This window comes from Ambystoma mexicanum, chromosome 4p (genome assembly GCF_040938575.1).
Source record: "Ambystoma mexicanum isolate Mex_15411 chromosome 4p, UKY_AmexF1_1, whole genome shotgun sequence".
In the NCBI taxonomy this organism is placed as follows: domain Eukaryota; kingdom Metazoa; phylum Chordata; class Amphibia; order Caudata; family Ambystomatidae; genus Ambystoma; species Ambystoma mexicanum.
In genome coordinates, this window is record NC_090927.1 from 759838445 (window position 1) to 759865513 (window position 27069).

Sequence of the window (27069 nt, forward strand, 5' to 3'; positions counted from 1 at the left end):
TGACGCAGAACTGCAAGCACCTGAAGATGGTCATGATGAGGGTGGGGATGTGGCAGCACCTCAAGGAGTCTGCGAGGCACAGGAGGGCCGTGAAATTCGTCAGCATCTCATAGATGCATGCTTCTAGCACTCACGCCTGGTGGCTGATACATGGACACGGGACTCGTGGCACTGTGTGTGTCTGGTACATGCACAATATGGACTGTACGCCTATGATGGCCTAGTACACAAAGATCACTGTCCACACATCTCATTGTTTGATCGTGCATTGTTTATGGCATATGTGATATCATGTTGAACACCCTATCGACCCGCCACCCAAGTGAGCCCAACACCCCCCCTCCACCCTCCTACCTCCCCCCCGAACACCAGTGTCCAAAGATGCTCATTGTCAGTGGGCAGTCGCTATTGCAAGCCCCCTCTGCGGGTATCAGGGGCACCCCTGCCTGTGGAGCGCAGGTTCCTCCCAGATCTACGTTGGGGGCTGCCCTGGACGGAACTTGCAACGGATGATGTCTCTGCCTGCTCACGTCCATGCATGTCCCTAAGGGTTTGTGAGAGCTCAGTGAGCACACGGCGCACTGCGGCAAGTTCGGCACATACGTCTTTGGACGTTGCATGCAGTTCCCCCCTCAGGCTCTCGGTGCTTCTCTCCATTTGGACTCTCAGGCTCTCGGTGCTACTCTCCATTTGGACTCTCAGGCTCTCGGTGCTACTCTCCATTTGGACTCTCAGGCTCTCGGTGCTACTCTCCATTTGTGCCCTAAGTGTCTCAGTTGATGTTTCTATGTCTGCCTTAGTGCCCCCACATCCATCGGCATGGTCCTTGAGGAGCGTGGCCAGTTGCTGCTGTTGCACGATTAACTGGTCGAGGGACTGTTGCCTCTGCTGGGCCATGGCCATTTGCGGTGGTGTCACAGAGGGGCTGTTCGCCTCATGTTGCCCTGCCACAGGGCTTGTGGGGGATGGCCAGTCGTCGTCTTGTGGGTGCCCCTGCGTGGTATCCTCATGGTGTACGGGATGGAACAGACAGGGGGATTGGGACAGGTCATGGATGGATCTGACTTCGGCATCCCCGTCTTCTGTGTCGGAGCATGCTGCCATTAATGGGGTGTCACCTATGGTGCTGCTGCCACCAGAGGCAGTACCTTCTGTGGCATCCATTGGGGGGACCTGTGGTGGTGCTGTTGTGGGTATGCTGGCTGCTGGGGTGCCTGTTGATGTTCCCTCCTGTGTGCTGCCACTTGATATGTGCTGCTGCCGTGTCTTGATGCGTGCAGCTGAGGTGGAGGGTCTTTGGCCGTCGGTCTTGGCCCTCTTTGCAGGTGTGCTGGTAGGGGTGTCCTGGAGCTCGTCGTTTGGATCGGACCCTGTGGTGGAGTAAAGGAGGGCGAGCGTTATTAATGGGTCTGTGGGAATTGGAATGGCAATGTATCACATGCATTGGGGTGGTACCTGAGGGTGATTTGGGTCGGGGCCTTGGAGGTGCTTTCATTTGTGTGTGGAGTGAGGGTGCAGTTGTTTGGCAGCCTGCAGTTAGGGTGTGCCTGCTGCACGTGTAGTGGGTGTTTTTGGGGTTTTTACTTATTTATGTATTTATTGTGAGTTTTAAAGTGCGCTATCAGGCCAATGTGTGTGGACGTTCTCCTGGCCATGTGTTGCTGTTGCGCTATGTGGACACATGTGAGTCACATGATTGGACATTGTGGATTTGGCATGGTTTTATTTGGGCCACCTACCTGATTCTCCGGATGTCTGCACTCCTTTCTCCATCCCTCCGACTCCCTCTATGCTCTCCATTCCAATGGTGGAGGCACAGATTTCTTCCCAGGGGGTCAACTTGATGGGTGATTCCGATCCTCCCCCGGTGGCTGTGGCAATGTTGCGGTTGGCAGAAAGTATGCTACGGACGCGTATCCGCAGGTCGTCCCACCGCTTCCTGCATTGCTGTGGGTTGCGGGGTGCGGTCCCCACCGCACTTACCCGCTGTGCCACCAGGGCCCATATGGCCTTCTTGTTCGCAAGTGCCGTCCTGGTCATTTGCGTGGAGAAGACGGCGGCGGCATTCTCCTGGAGGGTCTCTGTAAGCACGGTGAGTTCCTCACGGGAGAAGTGGACCTGCCGCTTGCGGTCGCACGCTTTCTTCGCTACTTTTCCCATTTTTCTTGGTTTCACTAGGGTGGATGACGGGTTGGGATGTGTCTCAGGGTGGTGTTTTTAGTGGTTGTGTGTATTTTGTGGTTTTATAGGTGTACGGGGTGTTGTTTCCCGTTCCGGGCCCATGTTTTTACTTCCGTTTCCGTATACTTACGGTCACCGTACTTTCCGGTTGGCGCTCACTGCGGTGTCCGCTATGATGGGTGGCGGTATTGCACCTAGGGCGCCGTACGGCGGCGGTGTGGGCCGTTTTGGGGTCATTTGCGCCATCGCGGACTTTGCACTTCCGCCATGGCGTGGTGCTCGTGCCCGATGGGTCGGAATGGGCCGCACTTTGCTCCATCGTGCAATGGCGGAAACGCTATTTACGCTGTGGCGGTCCGGTCAGTCACTTTCCGCCAGGGTCGTAATGAGGGCCAATGAGAAATATGTTGATTTCAGTGGATTAGTTATATTTTTAGTTTTGGCTGACACATCACCTAGTGTGCTACAACTATTGCCATGAGTGTGGTTAGAGGAGGTGGCTATGAGGAGCAATACACAGCCTGCAGGTGTTGATATCATAGAAATGGAGTGGACATGTTGAAATTGAGACTTTCCAAGCATATCCCAATAGGGGATTTTCTAACGGAAAGCACCAAAAACAAAAAGTTATTTATTGTTTCGAGATCATATTATTTAGGTTACGTATCCCAATAAAACATGGTTGCAGAAACCAAACACACAACCAGGCACAACACCGGCCCGAGCACCACAAAGAAAATGCCCACCACTCCAGCACTTCAGACACAACACACACACGAGCACACTCACTTTCCTAGGCCCAGATGTACACACACACACATCTGCACCAATACTTCACACGTGCACACTTTTCCAGCGCTCCATACATATTGCCACCAGCACTGCATCACAAAAAATACAACACCCCCAGCAACACTACACAAAACATGTCATCCTTAGTAGTGCACACAGTGCTAATAGCATTGTATGATATGATATGATATTTTATTTGTATCGCGCTCGTACACAGGTGCGTCAGAGCGCGACTAGGCAAGGGAGGGGAACAGGGGAGAACAACACAACACAAAAATTATTTTACTAGGCCCAATGACATTGAGAACGCGCAAGTGCATGGGAAAGGGAAAAGGGGGAAAAGTGCATGGAAGGGGGAGAGTGGAAAGTGCAGAGGAGAGCAGATAAATAATAATAAATAAAATAAAAAGAAAATGGAGGCAATAATCAGTGGTAGTGCAGCCAGCAAGTGACAAGTGCTGTGTTTAAGGCAGCAGACTGAGTAAGTCTGATAAGTGCAGAAAAAGAAGAAGGTCCCCAGTGCAAGGGGTGGCCAGGAGTTAGTGCAGGAGGGTGGCAGGGTGAGCGGGTACCTGGGGCCAGGGGACTGAGGGTGGCCAGGTGCACCGTGCCCAGAGAGAGCAGATCAGCAGGGGAGAGGGGGAGCGAAGGCAGAAGCAAAGAGGAAGGTCTTGAGGTGCTTCCGGAACCAGAGACGGTTCTCCTCAAGTTTTAGAGTGGCAGGGAGGCTGTTCCAGAGGGAGGCCCCAGCCGAAGATAGAGATCTACCCCAGGTTGTTTCTTTGAAAAATGATTGACCCGGAGGGATTTTGAGGTAGAGGAGCAAAGAGCCAGAGAGGGGAGGTATTTGCGGAGGTAAAGCTGAAGGTATTTTGGACCCAGGCCCCAGAAAGCCTTGTGACAATGCAGAGGGTTTTGAATTTAATCCTTGCATCCACTGGGAGCCAATGGAGAGATTTCAGAGCTGGAGAGATACAATCCCAGAGCTTGAGGCCAAGGACAAGTCTCGCAGTCCTGTTCTGGATAAGTTGCAGAGGACGGAGAGTAGAGGCAGGTAGATTTAGAAAGAGGCTGTTACAATAGTCCAATCTAGAGAGAACCAGAGCTTGGGAGACAGTGAGCTTCTGAGGGAAGGAGAGGAAAGGCAGAATACCTCTGAGGAGGTGCAGTGGGAAGTTTGACTTTTTAAAGACCTCAGAGATATGGGCGGAGAAGGAAAGTGTGGAGTCAAAGATGACCCTGAGGTTCTTAGCCTCGCAGGTAAGGGTGGTAAACACTCACTGCCCGATTCATGGAATTCATTGCGCCTAAAAAGGGGAGTTGCACGCAAAAACGCTTGCAAGCGCCCATTTGTCGATTCATGCAACACAATGAGTGTGACTTACTGGAGACTTGCGATGAATCCGCTCAGGTCCAACACGTCACTGCGACACTACGAACGCCTTGCCCGAGACTCCCAGCCAAGGGGCGAACCGTCTTGCGCAGTCACTTAAAAAGGGGGCAGAACACGTGGAATGGGGCACAACATGAGTAAATGTGGGCGTTACGTGGGAAGTACTACAGTAAAATACTCGCAAAAGCCACTTGCGCGCTTAGAAAACATATTCATGGAATCAAACAGGGCTCACCGGCGCACAGGAAAAGACACGCTAATCTGGAAACACGTCCGCCAAGTGAAAGCAGGCGTAAGCATCACCGCGCACAAATACAATGAATAAATAGACATGCAAAACACAAACGCACGTATACAGCTACGATGAATGTGCCATTTCTCGCAGCAGTGATCGTGGGACACCGCAGGAGGAGGAGGATAGCCAGGGTCCGCATTCTTTTACCCAGGACCAGCCTTTTTGGGATGCCTGATGACAAGGTCTATGGCAGGTATAGGTTGCCACCTCATATCATCCTAGACCTGGTCAGGGAGTGGGAAGATGACTTCACATCCCCCACCCTGTGCTCCCAAGCACTCAGCCCCTTGGAAAAGGTGCTGAATGTACTGCATTTTCTGGCCACTGGGTCATTTCAGCAGACAACTGCCATTGTCGGGGGCATTGCACAGGCCACGCAGTCACGCTGCCTACACCAGGTGTTGGCAATCATGACTACACACACCTCAGTCCGCAGTCACATACACATGCCCAGAATACCTGCAGACAGGCAGGCCGTGCAGGGTTACGCACTTCCCTAAAGTGCTTGGTACCACTGATTGCACACATGTGGCCCTACGTCCACCTAGGGCTAGTGAGCACATCTATCGGAATCGCAAGCACGCAAGCACTGGCATTCCATCAACATGCAAGTTGTATGTGATGCAAAGGGAATCATTACTTCTGTATATGCTAACTATCCATGGTCCACCCATGATAGTTTCATATAAAGAATGTCACCCCTACACTGGGCCCTGGAAGATGGGAGGCATGGCAACACATGGCTCATTGGTGAGTACAAATGGCCCTGCAAATGCATGCATGTCTCACACAGACTAAACCACACCACTGACAAGCCATCTCACCTCCACAGGGGACAGTGCCTCCCCACTGAGCACCTACATGATGACGCCAATACGGAACCCCATCACACCACCCCAAGTAAGATACAATGCAGCCTATATTGCAACTAGGGGGCATAGTGGAGCCCACATTCAGAGTGCTAAAGTCACACTTCCGCTCTCTTGACCACTCTGGTGGAGATCCACTATATGCACAACCAGTAGTGTGCAGGATCATTGTGGCAGCATGTGCCCTGCACAATGTTGCAATGTGGCGCGGCATGCTGGTGGACTTGGTGGTGCCCCCACATCCCCAACCACATGCACGGCTGCCACGCATGGGAGGGGAAGGGGCACATGGCGAGGCTGCCTGTACCCAGCTTGTGGCACAATTTGTCACCTAAAATCCAACCCCTGCAGAGTGCACACAGGACTGGCACATTCCAGGTGACAATCAATGATGACAAAGGAACAATCACCTGTCACAACCTTAACACCCTGAGAATCTGTCTTGGAAGTGCTACATTGTGTGCATAACTTACAACTAAAACCAAACCAATCTTGTGTGCACAAAAGGCACACATGGAAGATGCATTAAGCCACCAACCACATGCAAAAATGCACATCCAAATGATGGTATGTTACCTGAAGCTTCCCAAACTACATGCCACCTGTTTGACACACCATGCCATGCCAAGCAATGTGAACAGTGACACATAAATGCCCAAAGCATAACAGTATTGTCACAAAGTACCCAATGATAAACTGAACAAGTACTGAAATAACTCACTCTCACACATCAAAAGAATCATGTACACAGCAACATGAATTGGCTAGTATGACATACCTGAAACACAGGAAACAACAGTGAATATGTCTGACAGTCACAGAACACCACAAGTACCTCAATGTGCCCTAACTACCACATGGCCCCCTTAAATTAGTAGTGTTGGCCTGCCAACTAAAGGTGGCATGGAAGCGCATACAGCAGGAAGGCCAACAACAATGGAGATGGGCAAACAAATACATGAAGATGGAACATGAACAAAGGATGTATCTCAATGTCAAAACAAAAAGGGATGTAACCATGCCCAGGACAAGCAATCATGAATCCCACTAGGGGTGTATACACAGTTTGGACTTGAGACTGCCCACAGATAAAACAGAACCTCAATGCCTCTGTGTAAATTACTTTCACACGCTGCACTCCTTGCAAGCACATGGAAAGGGGAAGCAGGAGTCGCATATGTGGCTGGACCCTAAGGCACAAACAAGGAGAGTACCAACATAAGACAAGCCTGTAACGACCCAGCTGGAACCTACAGTGGATGCCCTCGGATGCCACACAAAGCAACACACTGGCCCTCATTACGACCCTGGCGGATTTTTTCCGCCATCGACGGACTTTCCGGCCATGGCGCAAAGTCCCTTTACGCCATGGCGGATGGCGGACTTACCGCCCCATTCCGAGGTCGGCGGGGCGGTAAGTCCCCATTGACCCATTTACCCTTCCCCATTCCCATTTCGGCCCCATAGGGCTCAATGGGAGTGGGGAAGGAGTTAATTACGCCACCGTAAAATACGGTGGCGTAATTAACACCAAGGTCCCAGAGCGCCATGGATTTTTCCGCCCGCAAAAAGCGGGCGGAAAAATGACCATGGCGCTCCAGGAACTCGTAGTTGGCGGTAAGGGGTCCGCGCAGCTAACGCTGGCGCAGACCCCTTAGCGCCAGGGTCGTAATGAGGCCCACTGTCACATAAATGCACAATAGACAAAAAAATATAAAAAGAAATCAAAAATGCCCATGGCAGACCGGGGAGGAGGGGGGACCACCCAGGAGGGTGGAGAGCAGGGTGCACCTCAACACCCAAATGCGTTGATGCAGATGAAAAATAAACTACATGGGTTTGTGGTCCGCACGGCCATCATTAATTGGGAGAGCTGTTGCTGCTGTCGCCACCTTCTGGTGTAGCAATAGAAGGTGTCAGTGGTAAGGGAGGCTCACCACGTATAGCCCTGGCCTGGTCCTCCATGGCAGCGGCCATACGGGACTGAGATGTGCACATCTGCAACATAATGGCACGGATGTCTGCATGCAACACCTTACAGGATGCATGTAGTTCTACTGGCAACACCTCATGGCATGCACGTAGTTCTGCTTGAAACACCTCACAATTGCTTGCAGTTCCTCAGAGATGGTGTGTGTCAACTGTTGCATGTAATCTTCTGACTTGCATGTGCTCTTCTGACCGTCTACTGCGTGCTGCCTCTAGTGCAGTCAGTGTAACTCACAGTGACCTAGCCTCTTCCCTTAGGGCAGCCCTGTGAGGCCGACCCTCTGCAGCCATGGCTGCATGCAGAGACCACATTTCTGCCCGTCTTCACCTGTTGCCGGTCATGTGTGAGTGGCATGTGGACTGCAATGCCAGCTGCCCGAGCTGCATCTGTCTTTCTGGGGGAAGCATGGAATTGGCCACCCTATCCGTGCCCTGAGCCAACATCTCATATGTAGCCCCCTGCTGTTGTGCAACAGAATACATGGACTGGACTTCTCCCACACATTATGACCTATTGGTACAAGGCCACCACGTCGGCATGCCCCATGCCAGCTTGGCCCAAGGAAACCTAGCCCTTGATGTGCTGGCGCTGTCAGTGGCTGCAGGACTGCATCTGTCCCTTGAACAGCTGTCCCAGAAATAGGAGCCAATACTGTGGAGCATGGCCTTGCACCCATAACCACCACAGACTGATGTTCCAACATTGACTGGCCTTGTGAGGGGTCCTCCTCCACTACAGATTTTTGGGATAGGCCAGCACCCACAGTTGATTCACTCACCTGTGACAGTTCCAATGAATCCATGTCCGATTCACCACCAGAGCCATAGGCTTCCTCAGAGACAGAGTCAGAGTGAGTAATGGCCAGGCTGGACTACAGCCCCAGTGGATCTTCATGGGCTACCACACCACATCCTCCACTGGTGCCTGGTTGTGGCCCACTCTCCTGCACCTCCTCCACCTCCTCTGCATGCAGTGGCTCATCACCTGCAGAAGGACAGAAAATACATAAAGACACTTTTAAATAGCATAGCCCACACACACAGGTATCACAATGTAGTCATGCTATACATAAACCTGCCATGTCAGTGAAGTCACAAACTCCGGCATGTACACAGTGTAATTGGAAGGCAAGTGTATTATCAGAGTAGACATGGATGTGGGTCAAAAGGCACAATACCACATGTAGTGCATCGTGCATAACACCTGCTTCACACACAAGCACCAGACTGGCACAGTTGAGTCAGCAGCATCAGTGATGCACACACACACAGATGCCACTAGCATGGCCATGCCTGAACCATCAAAAAGCATGACACAGAATGTGATGCCTACTGTCCCGGATCCATGTACAATGCTTGTGTCATGACATGACATGGAAATACCAATTACCAAAAACACAAGTGTCACATGGTGCTACGATGCTAGGGTGGTGGAACAGATGAAGGCAGGCACACTGATTCCATGAGTGCAGGTCACAATGACAGAAAGCAAGGGGATAGGCATGTAGAAGGTGAGACCTGGGTTTGGAACTGTGAGGGACCATTGCAGTAAATGGGAACGTGCTCAACGTACAATAAAACAACATAATCCGCAAATGCAAAGTTGTGGCCTGATGGCAGTGTAAGGGCAAGTGCATGAATCAGGTGTCAAGTGTTATCAGAAGGTTGTAGGGATCTAGCAAATACCCCCAAGTGCGGGTGGTGCCTGGGAGCCAGTGCCATCATCACAGTCCTAGTGAGATACCTGGCACCAAAACAAACAGACCATTCACACAGTCCAGTCCTGGATGAGTTGCAGAGGGAAGAGAGTAAAAGCACTGAAATATTTGTATAGTCTGTCACAGTAGGCCAGCATATGAATGACCAGTCCCCTGGAGACAGTGAGCTGCTAGTGGAAAGAGCTGAAAGGTAGGATACCTCTGGGGAGGTACTGCTGTCAGGGTTACCTCTCACAGGAGAGGATGCAAGTGTGCACAGGAAGATCATCACAGGCAATACGCCATAACAGGTTGCAGCTGGAAGAGGGCCAAGAGAGTCTGGAGAGAGAGTGGCATGGAATGAGTAAGCAGGAGTGGTGATGAGGAGTAACCCAGTGTGCAGCACATTGTCCGTATGCAGTCTGTATGTCAACAAGCACATACCAGTCCACCATGACATGGTCAACCCATGTCAGTCATGAATTGTGGATATCAATGCAAGACAATCTTTACACTTTATCCAAGCAACATACACATGTCTCGGACACACATGCATCACCACTCATCGGACGATTCCTCATAAATCGGCAGGTCTCCCACACCTTGGATCTGCTCCGCATCAATGAGATAACTGACAATTTCCTCATGTGGACCACCTCCCGAGATATGCACCTCTCATGGCCCATGGCGTTAATAGGATCCGTGACAGCCTGCCAGTGGGCCATACGCTGAGCAGGCATATGTGTGCTCCCTGCACGCACAAGCATGTCACGTTTGTGCTCCATCAAGTAGTTCATGAGAATGTCGACTTCCTCATTACAGAAGCTCTTTTTCCTCGATGTGTGGTGCTCCTGTGCCGTGCCTTGGGTTGGTGCCTGTCCCACTACTGCACGCTTATGCTTCTTGCAATGTCGTGCAGACCCGGAGTGGCTTGGACAACGTGGGTCCATAGGGACTGGAGTACTGGTGGACTGGCCCATGGCATCAGCCACTGATGGGATGACAGTAGGCTGGCTTACAGGTATCTGTACCAGGGTGCTGGGGACAGAAGCTAGCACCGCATGTCTCTTGCCCTTACGGACAAGGACATCTGCCGCTCAGTCACTGTGGGCTTGGGCCGGGACCACTACAGTCCGGGCTGGCTGACCATGAGCCTGGGTATTTGTAGCCACAGCTGCCCCTGCAGCTTCCACACCTTGGCAGCTCTGGACAGCGGATGACACTGCTGGTCTGTGACCCTGGGTGCTGGTGCCAGTAACTTGCACCGCACGCCCCTTGCCCTTATGGACACATCTGCCCCTGAGTCACTGCAGGACTGGGCTGGGACAACTACAGTCTGGGCTGTCTGACCCTGAGCCTGGGTGGTGGTAGCCACGGCTGCCCCTGCAGCTTCCACACCCTGGCAGCTCTGGACAGCAGATGACACTGCTGGCCCGGGACCACAGGTGCTGGGGATTTCAGCATCAGCTGCATTTCCCTGACCCTGTTGGGTGGAGGGCATAGCTCTCCCTGCACGGCCTGGACACCTCAGATGCCTTTCCCACCTCGCCCACCACGGCCATCTCACCCACTTTTGCCTCCCTTCTCTCTTGTTGCCCTCCCAGTCATGGCACTAATCGATTAGTGCAATGGGAGGTGCAGCTACCAATTGTCCTGGGCAATTGGAGTGAGGGGGCAGGGTATGTGATGTAATATGCACCACTGTGCTCCAGCAAGGCTCTATGCAACCCCTGGTGAAAAAATAATGGGTTGCGTAGTGCACAGGAACCCCAAAAACAAAAATTAACGTGTACGCCACCCCTCGGTAGCCCACGTGTGAAGTTAAAACGTCACACAGTACGCTGTGGCACCCAGCAACACAAAAATTGCATACGTGAGGAGCACGTAGGGCACTATGATCACGAAAATGGGGTACACAATACGCAGGGGCAAACACAGTATGAAAAATGCATGTGCGACTAACCGTCTGGCAACTATGTGCGCATAGGCAACTCCCCTGCCAAAACAAGAAGTACGCACCATCACAGTAGTGAACATATCGCGTGTGACCCCAAAAAGCTCCAAAGTCCACACGTCTGTACCCAAGAAATGCATGTACATTGCAATGTTTTCCTACGCTCACCTTTATCCCGATACTGAACGGCAACGGCCAGCGTACAGCGCATGTCACCTAACTTACGTGCTTAGGGCCTTTCCTCTGATTACACATTAACACAATGTTTCCGCACACGCGGAGTCACTCTGTTTCCGGCTGGCCACACGATTAACACGGGAGACCCATGCTCCTGCCCACCAGCCAATTTACCTGTCTCTGAGTGCCCCGAGCTGCCGCCTACGAGCCATCTGCTGCTGCCAGCCCACTCTGTGTGCCTGCTGCCCATGTGCCCTGCATTTTGGTGCCTGCTCTGAAGCCATTGCCAGTGCTCCTGTTATTGTGACCACCTCTGCTGACCCAGAAGACTCCCGACTTGCCATACCATCGCTCCGCAGCCCAGCCCCAGGACCACCTTTTCCACCCACACCTGCCTTGAGGGTTGCCATGTCTGACCCATCTCCATCTGAGGCAAGTGGCAACCCCTCGGCAGCGAGACAGAGGGCTGCCAGCTTCTCAGCCAGGGAAGTTGGCATCCTGGTGGAGCAAGTCCTGGGGCATCATGATGCCGTCTGCCATGGACAATCGCAAGTCGGCTATGAAGGACGGAGGAAGATCTGGGCGGACATCGTGGGTGCCATCAACGCGGAGGGGGTGACCTCGCGACTACCATCATGTCCAAAAGCGCTGAGAAGACTTCAAGTCCAGGAACCTCAACAAGGCCCGGCACCTCCTCAAGGCTGGTGATGATCGAGTGGGACACCGGGGCCGGTTGACCACCACCGAGATGCAGGTCCTGGAGCGCTTCTACCCAGCGCTGTACACCTAGGTCTTGGAGTTGGTGCTCCATCTGGAGTCGACTGGTAAGTGTTCATGCATTCTTGTCCACTATAGTGTATGTGCATGTTGATGTGTGGCGGAGTGTGCACCTTGGCCTTGTGTCTGACATGCCTCCTGTACAGATGTCTATGTGCATGTCCCTGAAAGTGCTGAATGTGAGTCCATTCAAGCGTGTGCCACATCAATGGTGTATGTGTTGCAATGCGTGATGCACACTGGCATGTAACAACGCGCACATGTTTGCATACCTGTGTCTGGACTGGGGCATGTGAGACATGGGTGCTTTTGTCAACATCATGGAGATGCATGGTGTGCATGTGCATGTGTCTGAGTAGTGAGTGTGTGACTGGCCAACACTCTGGGATGTATGTTACTTGAGTTCTTGATTTGTGATTGCCTCACACTGCCAATTTGCCCTCAAGTACACCGTGACATGATAGCTCCATGACCTGCTTCATGACTGTCAGGTGATGTGTGTGAATGGGACGTGTATGAACCATGATGCGTGTGAGCTGGAGGCACAATTCGGAGGTGCTGCCAGTGTCTTGTCAAAGGATGTGAATGTCTGTTGTGAATGAGAGGCATGATTGTGCACGTGTGCGAATAGAACTTCCCTGTGTTTAGTGGACGGTGATGATGCTTGTGACCTCTGACAGTGCCACTGATGTTTGTGTTCTATGTTTCCCTATCCACAGCGACGATGGAAGAAGTGGGCGGAGAAGGCACTGTGGAGCACGGCAGCAGGGATGCCTCCAGCAGGCATAGACGCAAAGCCCAATCATCCTCCCAGGTGCTGTCATCTTCCGGGAGCAAGGAGACTGGTGCTGTATCGGAGTCAATGGCTGCAGCTGCTGAGGGTAGGTCCAAGAGGGCGAAGGTGGTGGAGGACTCCTCAGCAGTGGGGGGGGACAGGTGAGCCTGCACAGGGGCCAGACACTGCAGAAGACAGTGGGGAGGCATCAAGGTTGGCGGGAGTGGGAGAGGAGGAGAAGGCCACATTCAGCCCAGCCCATGCAGCCTGGCAGGTGTGATGACGGGGCCAGAGGCAGTGTAGACCGCCGTGGAGGTGCCTGTGCCTAATCCTGTCCCTGGCACTGCGACTGCACCAGTATGCACCTGTGGGCCTGCCCCAGGCAGGACCCATCTGCTGGTGGTGGATGTTTCCACCCAGATGGAAACACCAATGCCTGCGGATGTCACCATTCGGTACAGGGTGGAACCAGTGCTAGCCGGTCTCACGAGGCGGACTGACTCCATTCATGATGATGTGCAGGCTTCCATTTTAGGGCTTGCTTGTCATCACAGGGAGATCAGCTGTCTCATTGACTGGCTAGCACATTTCCTCCGTGTGCCAGTCATCCTCCCTGCCGTCAGATACCACCAGGGCCCCCTGTGCACCTGTCCATACCCTGGTGGCCACCCTGGTGGAGATCCCATCCCTGCCAGAGTCAGGAGTCGAAGGAGGATCAGCACAGGTGGTCACTACGGAGATCCAGCAGGCAACAGGACACATGGCAATGGAGGAAGAGCAGGCACCAAGCAGCAGGGCACATGCACGACAGCCCCAGGGGCTGTCATCATCCCAGAGGCTGTCTTTGAGGCGCAGGCAGCGGGCTACTCGACAGCAGCAGGCTCAGCGTAGGAGGCGACAGTACTCGGGGCTTCCAACGGAAGTGAGGCAGGTATCGACCATCAGGCAGGAGCAAAACGTGGACCTTACTACAAGGATGTCTTCCGTGTTGGAGCGTTTTGGCCAGCAGATCGGAGCAGAGCGGCAGCGGGCACGGGAGGCTAGACTCGCCATCGCCAGGGCGGAGAATACACTGCGTCGGGCGGAGAGGCGGGCGGAGGTGCTCGAGGAGACTTGCAGTTAGTTTCAGAGTAGCATGTTGGAGTCCCTGCATGCCCTCGAGGGGAGAGCTGAGGCCCGCCTAGGGAAAGTAGACGCAGTGTTCGATTATGCCCTGGCAGAGACATTAAGGGGACATGGTGAGTCGAAGGTTATAGATCTTTAGGTGTAGGTTTCATTTTTTTTTATTTGGAGTTATTGGACTTTGCTCCACTTTTTGTACATAGTTCTTTTTTGATTATCTACTTCTAGATTATTGGACATGGTTTGGGACAATGGACCCTGGTTGTTCGTATATAGTTAACTTTTTTTTAAAAAAAAATTCTGTTCACCATGAAGGAATGGTTTTCTTTTCATTTGTGTTTTCATTTGGACATACATTCATGGATATGGACCACATCTTTGATTTCATTTTTAGTTTCTTCGCAGCCAATGTTTTTGCTTTTTGACACTCTTATTTATTGACTGATTTCATGGTGCTTCTATTTTATTATTTTTATATGAGTATGACTTGAATACTGTGTTTATATATATTTTTTCATGTTAAATCAAAGTGATGTCTGGTCTTGGTGGTTTCGCCCATGTTTGGCTCTTCCTTACTCTGTTCTACGTCCATGATGCTGCCCTATGTTGTTCATGTGTGTGCACACATGCATGCATGTGTCATGCTTGACTTCCAGTGGCATGTGGAATGTTGTGGTGTGCATGAACAATGGATGGGTGTTAAGGTGCACTTGGAGTGTGCAGCGTGTGGAGGCATTTAATTTCACATCTGCTGCATTTATGTCTATCAATCCACAGTGTGTTGGTGGTGGGGGTGTTCCGTGAGTTGGGGCCTGACTGCAGGTTTCCGTCACAGTTATGGGGGGCAGGGGGCATGAGGCGGGGTCTGCCTGTAGGTTGCCATCACAGGTGTGGGGGATGTTCCATGAGGCGGGGCCTGCCAGCAGGTTGTTGTCACAGGTGTGGGGGGGGGTATGAGGAGGGGCCTGCCTGCAGGTTGCTGTCACAGGTGTGGGGGTGTTCCATGAGGTGGGGCCTGCCTGCAGGTTGCAGTCACAGGTGTGGGTGGGGGACATGAGTTGGGGCCTTCCTCCGAGGTATGGTCACGGGTGATGGGGGGTCACATGTGGTTTGAGCTGCCTGCGGGGTATGGTCATGGGTGATGAGGGGCATGTGGTGTGGGCTGCCTGCGGGGTATGGTCACAGGTGATGGGGGGCCATGTGGTGTGGGATGCCTGCGGGGTATGGTCACGGGTGATGGGGGATCCCATGTGGTGTGGGCCGCCTGTGGGGTATGGTCACGGGTGATGGCATGGCCATGTGGTGTTGGCTGCCTGCGGGGTATGGTCACGGGTGATGGGGGTCCCATGTGGTGTGGGCTGCCTGCGGGGTATGGTCACAGGTGATGGGGGGCCATGTGGTGTGGGCTGCCTGCGGAGTATGGTCACGGGTGATGGGGGATCCCATGTGTGTGGGCTGCCTGCGGGGTGTGTTCGTGACTGATGGCTGCATGCGCTGGCCTTTTCACATGATTTGGCTGGTGCGACCGGGGTACGCGATTATGCTGGGGTGCGGGCGGGGTAGGCGCGGCCCTTTCCATGCGATTTGGCTTGTGCGGGTGGGGTACGCGATTGCGCTGGGGTGCAGAAGCAGTATGCGCAAGCCTTTCCATTCGATTTGGTTTGTGTGAGCAGGGTATGGGATTATGCTGGGGTGCAGAAGCAGTATGCGCAAGCCTTTCCACGGGATTTGGCTGGTGTGACCAGGGTACGCGATTACGTTGTGGGGCAGAAGGGGTATGCGCTGCCCTTTCCATGCGATTTGGCTGGTGCAAGCGGGGTACGCAATTACGCTGGGGTGGAAGGAACCTTTCCATACGATTTGGCTGGTGTGACTGGGTTACGTGAATTTGCTGGAGTGCGGACGGGGTAAACGCAGCCCTTTCTACGCGATTGGGCTGGTGTGACCGGGGTACGCAATTACACTGGGGTGCATAAGGGGTATGCGCAGCCCTTTCCTTACGGGGTGGAAGGGGCCTTTCCATGCAATTTGGCTGGTGCGACCGGGGTCTGTGAATTCGTTGGGGTGCGGACATGGTACTTGTGGCCGTTTCCACGCAATTTGCAGGTGCGGGCGGGGTACATGGTAATTTTTCACGCGATTACTATGGGGGGGCTGTGTGCTGGTCCACGGATGGTGTGGGGCCTTGTGCAATATTAGACAATTCACTGTCTTGTTCCTGCGCACGGGGCATGTTTGGGCGTTACTGGCGCTGCTTGATGTTCATTGCACCACGGCTACTGATGACTCGTGAATTCCATGAATACACGTGCCTCGCATTTGCTGGTTTGCGCCACGGCAGGTGCACGCTCGGTGCACTCTCCTTCTCGGCGCACAGCGCTTCTGCTACTTCTGCACTGGATTCCATGAATTGGGCCTAGTGTCTCCAATATACACTCCCCCCGACAGGAACAATGGAATATGACCTAGAAATGCTGTTGGGGCATACCAACATTTTGAATTGCTATGCTTTCTGGACTTAATGATAACTGGCTTTACAGTGATGCCTATGGATATTGATATGTGGCCTTACTTTACTATTTGGGCATAATGGAATATGGAACTATTATTTGAAATGGGCATCATTGTGGTAGCCATACTGAGCCAAGTGTGCACAATTGAACTTGGCATTGATGTCCTAATTAGGCATAATGTAATAAGGCTATATTATGTTAATTGGGAATAGCTGAACAAGAATCTGGCACCGCTATGATAACTGGGCATAGTGGAACCTGGTACAGCTGTGTTCACTAAATGAGTCTTAGATGTACAAGAGAATCATGGTAGGTTACATGTCAAGAAAGGACCATTGTGTGCCATATATGACTGGTCACTGATTGTCATTATTATTAAAATGTAACAATACCATGACAGGAACTTAATGGACTAGTGGACAGCGTGAGCTGAATCACTGCTAGTACCATCTCATTTTGGCAGATGAGGCCCAGTAAGATAGAATGATTTGCACAGGATCACATCCCTTAGGTGTTGTAGCTGGGATTTGCGAACCAACATCAAATTCTGCCCTTGAGTGCATATCATAATAGAAGTAGTTTACAGAGATATGAGATTGGCCTAAGGGAATACTCTATTTCATTGTAGCATTATATTGATACACCACCCTTAACCTGGGGAGCTCCTCCCCACACCCCAATCAAAGAGCCTTACAACACTTGCTTAGGTTTTTTAGTGCTGGCCCTATTGAAGACTCATATAGAGCTGCATACATCTCTGCCCCCCCCCCCGTGCTCACAGTGAGCCAAGAACCATGTTTGGGTATGGTAAGAATATATATTTATTTCAATTATAACTTCAATGAATAATAATTTGGTTTAATGATACACACCACCTTCTTTGTGGCAGAAAACATAGCTTCAATTAGAAAACACACTTTTCTGTAGCTTGTACTTTTAAACGCACTTTTGCTGTATTTATATTTGTCTCACAAACATATAACACAGGCTACAGAGACTGGTCAAAACTCTTTTCCCATGAACCCTGTTGTAAGTTGAATTTCCATAATAATAATAATAATAATATGGCCCAATACTAGAACCTAATCTTCAACATTTCCCTGAGAACTCAAAACGCTAGCAGTAGAAATTACAGATTGGTAGACATGCCTGAAGCCAATATTACTCTAAAATGTAGCTTAAGAATAGACACATGGTTGATTTAAAAACAAGATATACATCACACGTTCAGTGTTGGATACATGAGGTCTCACTTTTGCAAAGCACTGCTTCCCCAGCCCCAAAAACCCAAGCATTAATGACATGCAACACCCGTCTGTTCAAAGGCCAGGTTTAGAGAGTGGGTACAGTTTAGAAGTTCTTTTTCCAGACCCCCTCCCTTCACTTACAGGCAGCTGTTGGGGCAGTTATACAGTAAAATGGGAATGATTATGAATTTTGAATTTTTCAGACCAATATGCTAAGGGTCTACCCAATTTTACCCCTCCACCCATTTGGGAAAGAGAACCCACTATTAAAGGGAATAGGTGAATTAAATAGATCCCTGTGCTGACATTTTGTTGGACAATCAAATTACTTTTGGAAATCTCTGGGCTCTACACTCATGGAGACTAAGCAGGACATCGCTCTTAGGGAAAAGCAGGATTCTGTACAGCACTTCAATCAATGGAATTCCACAGCAATTCTCCCTCTCTGGTTCCAGGGAAGCCTCACAGCCACTGTTTTCTAGTCTTCCCAGCAAATAGACAGCTCCAGCCTTCGTCCAATATTTTGACCAATATGCAATTTCAGCCGATCTCCTTTGGTGATTTTTGGCAGTTGCCCTCTCTTCCATAGTGCAAGACCTTTTGATTCGCTTAGCCCCGCCCATGGAAATTAAACATTAGCCAGTGCTCATTTATGATCTCGCAACCAGGATTGGACATTTACATTTCTCTCCACCACCAAGTCCAGCCTCTCCCTAAGCACCGGTTCAAGAGTCTAGACCATAAATATTGCAACTTCTCTTTGAGATTCACATTTTTTTCCATGTTAACTTTTGCTAAAAAGTAACTACATGACAAATGTTCATAATTTACAAATAAATGCCATGATATATATTCCGCTGCAACTAATCATGGGGGATTTGATAAAATGACAGCCATGTTCGCACCATGTTGCATGGGTGTGTGTCAATTTTTCTGTGTTTATACAAAAAGTATAATGGTTATGAATATGCAAATTACTCTCCAGTTACCTAATTTGACTCTCCATTGGCTCGCCAATTCTTAAATTCAGGAAATGCTCAGGGCAGCCAGAAACAGAATTCAGGTGCTAACATGATTTCCAAACATCGCATATGCATCAAATGTACATCAGAATAACCATACTGTTACTAGCTTTTCAAATGACCTATGAATAGAGGCACTGCAACCTATTATTGCCGAGAAAATTACTAGTTATGATAGTCCATTTAAACTAATGAGAAATCTTCACATGTATGCTCATCTTAGTTCTCTTTTCTCCAGGCTAGTTTAATTTCTTGGCAAGCATGTGACCACAGACTCTTGGACCAAACATTTTTTTAAGGTCAGGGTAAAAACCATTAGCCTGTTTGTTGTTTGAAAGTTGGTGGGCTGAGGAGATCCTTATCATACATCAGACAATCAACCTATGCCCTTTGATGCTGGAAGGCCATGCTGACATCTGGCACTTTGTCCTATTATCTGCTGTTGACCACAATTTTGATCTCAAACCCTTCTGTTTTTTTGTATTTTTCCCTACCCAGGGTTGATAGTCAGTTTGTTGCAGTTGTAAATAACTGATATGCATGAGCCTCAAAGGGATCCCAGCCCAGGAGGCCAACAAGCCTGCAGCGGAGAAGTCATTTGTGAATTCTTCCCAACACCCAGCAACAGAGTCTGCTTCAGGCTTTAATGAAATTTGCATGTGGCCCTGGAAACAAAGTTGCCTTCTCTTTTCAATTGTTGATGGTATTTTGCATGTGAAGCATGATATATTTAATACATACTGCCTCATCACGAGTTTGGTAGTAACTCTTAAATATGTCAGTAACGCTATTACCGCTGCATTTAAGGGTCCGCCAAACCAAGGTTTTGGTAGGATTTACCCCCAGCTCAGAGCTGGGGGCAAATCTGCCACGAATTTGCCATTCTTTGGTGCCATTACTGAGCACTAATACCGCCAATGGTAGTAGCGCTGAAAATTTCCCATTGGGTCCAATGGGGAATGGGGAATTCCTTAATGGGTCCAATGGGGAATGAGGAATTACTGTTCCGCCAAACCCGTAATCTGGCGCTAATAGTGCCAGGGAGTTTGGTGGTAATGTTAATAGCCCTGGCAGTATCCCGACAGTATTACCACCGGGATACCACCCAACCCGTGATGAGGCCCATTGTATCATGTCAACACACACTAACTGCCTCATTACGAGTTTGGCGGTAACCCTTAAATGCATCAGTAATGCTATTACCGCTGCATCTTAGGGTCCGCCAAATCACAGGTTTTGCATGATTTAGCCCCAGCTTAGAAATCCTCCACACATTTTTGGTGCTACTACTGCGCGCTAATACCACTGACGGTAGTAGCGCTGAAAATTCCCCATTGGGCTCAATGGAAAATTCCTGAATGGGCCCATTGGGGAATTGGGAATAACCATTCCGCCAAACCTGTGATCCGGCGGTAATAGCGCCAGGGGGTTTGGCGGTAATGCTAATAGCCCTGGCGGTATACCACCGGGATACCGCCCAACTTGTGATGAGGCCCAAAGTCTTTTCCCTGATATCTTTATTTTATCAAGGGAACACTTTTGTCACGTCTCGCTTTAAAACTGCAAAATGCACATGCAAAACCATTTTAATTTTAATGTTTGAAAACCCTGCTTTTGATGTAGAAAGGGCCCTTGATTTTCTTCTGCAAATGTGAATTAAAGGCTGCTTTTCAGTTTGGCCTTTCCTTTTGTAATGAAAGATAGGCCTTTTGATTTGCAATGCTTGGCCATTCACATAGCCTTTCCATTTTATCGCAATTCGTACTTGTGCTACTTGCAGCAAAGCACACAGTTTGCATTAATAGGCCCATATTCAGCATAGATGTTTTTGAAGGCTGACGGGTAATTTCTCCAGTGGGCCATTCACTTATGTTTGTTTGGGCCTTTGATTAAACCCCATATCATGGAAAATTACACCAGTCATAATACCTGACCTTTGGGTGGCGAGTAGTATGAGGGCTTTGCATGGCCATTTCCCGGCCGAGATGTTGCACACTTGGAACCATGAATATGTATCGTTCAATGCAATACTGGGCGTGCGATGGACTGCCTGCGGACCAACCCTAGTAACGCCCACATTTTGCCTTGTTCTTCCTCATTTTCCGTGTTCTGCTCGCTACCCTGCCCTCTGTGCAAGCCATGCCCATGCTCTGCGTGGTATCTCGCGTAAGTCACTCTGCCTCTCGCAGTGACATGTCAGGCCTGTGTGAAGTCCCCGCAAAGTACAAAAAAGTGCTGTGCATTCAATTCCATAAATCGACGAGCAGGATTTGGCACGCAGTTTGGCATGCAAAGTCCCGATTTTCCGCGCAGATAATACAGGCGGTACTGTGCACAGCTTGTGTACAGGAGGATAGTGTCATGAGCGCGATCACGGTGGCCAACATAATGCCATATATGTGAGCCTTCTGCATTCCTCAGATTGGTATGATTTGACTGTGGTATAATTGTTCATGTCGGATCTGACCATAGTCAATTTTGCTGTGAACCCAATGTTGCTGCAGGCAAAATCATGCCAATCCATACCCCTCACGCTCTCCCCAATACATCCCCACCTCCCTCCCCCACTTAGCTTCTTTCACCATCTGCTTTCCATCTGACACTGCGGCGTCAGTTCTGTCCATGCAACGCGGGTCAGAACTGACCCCTGTTCCCATTATAGTGAGCAAGGAGAGCGGGGCACACCCCCGCAACCCCTGATCCCCTTGTGCACTATAATGGAACCGTACGGCCAATTTGACCACATTTTTGGTTGTACGATAATTTCGTACAGCCTAAATTCGGTCAAATGGGCCATACAGTAAAACATATTTGGTCAAATTGGCCAATACCCCAAAAACATATTTCTTTGGCTTGCTTTTTATTACCTGCTTTTTATGCACGGCAGTACATTCTCAGGCTCGATCAAGCATGCAAAGAGTGAGACATAGAAGTCCCCTTGACATGCATGCAATGAGATGGTAATTGGCACATGCGGAGTACAGATGTATTGCCTTGGCCCTTGACCTGCTCATACTGCATGATACTAGTCACTCCGAGTACAAGATACCATTTAGTTGAAGTTCAGATTGTCAAATTTTACAAATAAGCTACACTAGCAAAATCACGTTTGTTATAAAATGCAAACATTGTTTTTTTAGTTGTCTTAGTAATTACGGTATACCACAATTCCCTTACGCTGTAAACAACCTCAGCCAGCAATACACAAAGCTTGATGCTATGAAGGGGGCTACAAGTCATGACTGAAGACAAGCTCCAATATGGTAGATACATCAATTAACTGGCTTTCTTTGGATCACAAAATCAGTTCCATATAAGTGATTTCAATATAAAGGCCGATTCATGGAATAATTAGCGCGGCGCAAGTGGCCAAAAAAGTGCGATTCGCAGTGGAATAGCGAAAATTGCAGTGCAAGTGCGAAAATCGCACGAAAAGCAGCGTACATCGATTCATGGAAGGCCGTGCGCGAGAAAACCATCGGATGTGCGCTAAAAAAGTGCGCTGCGCACGTTGGCGCACAGGCCATCTAACGGCGTGCGCCAGGTCACAGCGTAAATCGCACAGGCCACAGCGAAAATCGCACATAGCGCGGTGCACACAACAAAAGTAGGCGGAACACGGGGCGTAACACTCGGAATGGGGAACAACTTGCCAAAATGTGGGCGTCACGGGGGAAGTACAGGGTGCAAGTGCGCGGAACGCCCACACGCTCGCCTACAACACGTATTCATGGAATCGAATAGGGCAAAAAAGCGCATGGTCAAACCAGCGCACAGGCACAAACACGACCGCCACAAGAAAGCAGGCGGTAGCGTCTCTGCGCCTGTAATAAATGTGCACCAAAAGGTGCGCCAACAAATAGCACCTATAAACAGCTATGATGAATGTCCTATACTGTGGCCCTCCAGGACAAATGACGTGCAAAGGGGTACCCACAAACACGGACACCCGCTGACTGAAAAATAACGTGTGCGTGTATTCCGGGGTGCGCGGGAACTTTAACACGCGATTTGGCAGGGTACGTGGATTTCAGGGGTGCGCGGGAAGTTCCACACGCGATTTGGCCGGGTACGTGCGCGGGAATTTCCACACGCGATTTGGCTGGGTACGTGGATTTCAGGGGTGCGTGGGAAGTCTCACACGCGATTTGGCAAGGTATGTGGATTTCAGGGGTGCGCGGGAAGTTCCACACGTGATTTGGCCGGGTACGTGCGCGGGAATTTCCACACGCGACTTGGCTGGGTACGTGGACACCAGGGGTGCGCGGGAAGTCTCACACGCGATTTGGCAGGGTACCTGGATTTCAGGGGTGCGCGGGAAGTTCCACACGCAATTTGGCCGGGTACGTGCGCGGGAATTTCCACACGCGACTTGGCTGGGTACGTGGATCTCAGGGGTGCGCGTGAAGTCCCACACGCGATTTGGCAGGGTACGTGGATTTCAGGGCTGCACGGGAAGTTCCACACGCGATTTGGCCGGGTACGTGGGCGGGAATTTCCACACGCGATTTGGCTGGGTACGTGGATCTCAGGGGTGCGCGGGAAGTCTTACACGCGATTTGGCAGGGTACGTGGATTTCAGGGGTGCACGGGAAGTCCCACACGCGATTTGGCAGGGTACGTGCGCAGGAATTTCCACACGCGATTTGGCTGGGTACGTGTATTTCAGGGGTACGCGGGAAATTCTACACGCAATTTGGCTGTGTTCTCCCAGGTATTCCCTGTACACCCTCCCCGGCCCCTGCAGGCAGCCGACACCACAGGGGACTACCCTGCACACCTGCTCATGTCACCCAGCACCCCCACCCCCCAGCAGTGTGGGGCACCCTCCACCAGGCCCCCACTCATGTCCCCTATCACCCCCACCCCCCAGCATCCAGGGGCACCCTCCACCAGGCCACCACTCATGTCCCCCTGCACCCCCACCCCCCAGCATCCAGGGGCACCCTCCACCAGGCCTCCACTCATGTCTCCCACCACCCCCACCCCCCAGCAGTGCAGGGCACCCTCCACCAGGCCCCCACTCATGTCCCCCTGCACCCCCACCCCCCAGCAGTGCAGGGCACCCTCCACCAGGCCCCCACTCATGTCCAACTCATGTCCCCCTGCACCCCCACCCCCCAGCAGTGTGGGGCACCCTCCACCAGGCCCCCACTCATGTACCCTATCACCCCCACCCCCCAGCATCCAGGGGCACCCTCCACCAGGCCCCCACTCATGGCCCCCTGCACCCCCACCCCCCGGCAGTGCAGGGCACCCTCCACCAGGCCCCCACGCATGTCCAACTCATGTCCCCCTGCACCCCCACCCCCCAGCATCCAGGGAACCCTCCACCAAGCCCCCACTCATGTTCAACTCATGTCCCCCTGCACCTCCACCCCCCAGCATCCAGGAGCACCCCCCACCAGGCCCCCACTCATGTCCCCTATCACCCCCACCCCCCAGCATCCAGGGGCACCCTCCACCAGGCCCCCACTCATGTCCCCCTGCACCCCCACCCCCCAGCATCCAGGGGCACTCTCCACCGGGCCCCCACTCATGTCTCCCACCACCCCCAGCCCCCAGCAGTGCAGGGCACCCTCCACCAGGCCCCCACTCATGTCCCCCTGCACCCCCACCCCCCAGCATCCAGGGGCACCCTCCACCAGGCCCCCACTCATGTCTCCCACCACCCCCACCCCCCAGCAGTGCAGGGCACCCTCCACCAGGCCCCCACTCATGTCCCCCTGCACCCCCACCCCCCAGCAGTGCAGGGCACCCTCCCCCAGGCCCCCACTCATGTCCAACTCATGTCTCCCACCATCCCCACACCCCAGCATCCAGGGGCACCCTCCACCAGGCCCCCACTCATGTCCCCCTGCACCCCCACCCCCCAGCAGTGTGGGGCACCCTCCACCAGGCCCCCACTCATGTCCCCTATCACCCCCACCCCCCAGCATCCAGGGGCACCCTCCACCAGGCCCCCACTCATGGCCCCCTGCACCCCCACCCCCCAGCAGTGCAGGGCACCCTCCACCAGGCCCCCACTCATGTCCAACTCATGTCCCCCTGCACCCCCACCCCCCAGCATCCAGGGCACCCTCCACCAGGCCCCCACTCATGTCCAACTCATGTCCCCTATCACCCCCACACCCCAGCATCCAGGGGCACCCTCCACCAGGCCCCCACTCATGTCCCCTATCACCCCCACCCCCCAGCATCCAGGGGCACCCTCCACCAGGCCCCTACTCATGTCCAACTCATGTCCCCCTGCACCCCCACCCCCCAGCATCCAGGAGCACCCTCCACCAGGCCCCCACTCATGTCCCCTATAACCCCCACCCCCCAGCATCCAGGGGCACCCTCCACCAGGCCCCCACTCATGTCCCCCTGCACCCCCACCCCCCAGCATCCAGGGGCACCCTCCACCAGGCCCCCACTCATGTCCCCTATCACCCCCACCCCCCAGCATCCAGGGGCACCCTCCACCAGGCCCCCACTCATGTCCAACTCATGTCCCCCTGCACCCCCACCCCCTAGCATCCAGGAGCACCCTCCACCAGGCCCCCACTCATGTCCCCTATCACCCCCACCCCCCAGCATCCAGGGGCACCCTCCACCTGGCCCCCACTCATGTCCCCCTGCACCCCCACCCCCCAGCATCCAGGGGCACCCTCCACCAGGCCCCCACTCATGTCCCCCTGCACCCCCACCCCCCAGCAGTGCAGGGCACCCTCCACCAGGCCCCCACTCATGTCCAACTCATGTCTCCCACCACCCCCACCCCTCAGCAGTGCAGGGGCACCCTCCACCAGGCCCCCACTCATGTCCAACTCATGTCTCCCACCACCCCCACCCCCCAGCATCCAGGGCACCCTCCACCAGGCCCCCACTCATGTCCAACTCATGTCCCCCTGCACCCCCACCCCCCATCATCCAAGAGCACCCTCCACCAGGCCCCCACTCATGTCCCCTATCACCCCCACCCCCCAGCATCCAGGGGCATCCTCCACCAGGCCCTCACTCATGTCCCCCTGCACCCCCACCCCCCAGCATCCAGGGGCACACTCCACCAGGCCCCCACTCATGTCTCCCACCACCCCCACCCCCCAGCAGTGCAGGGCACCCTCCACCAGGCCCCCACTCATGTCCCCCTGCACCCCCACCCCCCAGCATCCAGGGGCACCCTCCACCAGGCCCCCACTCATGTCTCCCACCACCCCCACCCCCCAGCAGTGCAGGGCACCCTCCACCAGGCCCCCACTCATGTCCAACTCATGTCTCCCACCACCCCCAACCCCCAGCATCCAGGGGCACCCTCCACCAGGCCCCCACTCATGTCCCCCTGCACCCCCACCCCCCAGCAGTGTGGGGCACCCTCCACCAGGCCCCCACTCATGTCCCCTATCACCCCCACCCCCCAGCATCCAGGGGCACCCTCCACCAGGCCCCCACTCATGGCCCCCTGCACCCCCACCCCCCAGCAGTGCAGGGCACCCTCCACCAGGCCGCCACTCATGTCCAACTCATGTCCCCCTGCACCCCCACCCCCCAGCATCCAGGGCACCCTCCACCAGGCCCCCACTCATGTCCAACTCATGTCCCCTATCACCCCTACCCCCCAGCATCCAGGGGCACCCTCCACCAGGGCCCCACTCATGTCCCCTATCACCCCCACCCCCCAGCATCCAGGGGCACCCTCCACCAGGCCCCCACTCATGTCCCCTATCACCCCCACCCTCCAGCATCCAGGGGCACCCTCCACCAGGCCCCCACTCATGGCCCCCTGCACCCCCACCCCCCAGCAGTGCAGGGCACCCTCCACCAGGCCCCCACTCATGTCCAACTCATGCCCCCTGCACCCCCACCCCCAGCATCCAGGGCACCCTCCACCAGGCCCCCACTCATGTCCAACTCATGTCCCCTATCACCCCACCCCCCGGCAGTGCAGGGGCAGCACCACCAGGCCCCCACTCATGTCCCCTATCACCCCCACCCCCCAGCATCCAGGGGCACCCTCCACCAGGCCCCCACTCATGTCCCCTATCACCCCCACCCTCCAGCATCCAGGGGCACCCTCCACCAGGCCCCCACTCATGGCCCCCTGCACCCCCACCCCCCAGCAGTGCAGGGCACCCTCCACCAGGCCCCCACTCATGTCCAACTCATGTCCCCCTGCACCCCCACCCCCCAGCATCCAGGGCACCCTCCACCAGGCCCCCACTCATGTCCAACTCATGTCCCCTATCACCCCACCCCCCGGCAGTGCAGGGGCAGCACCACCAGG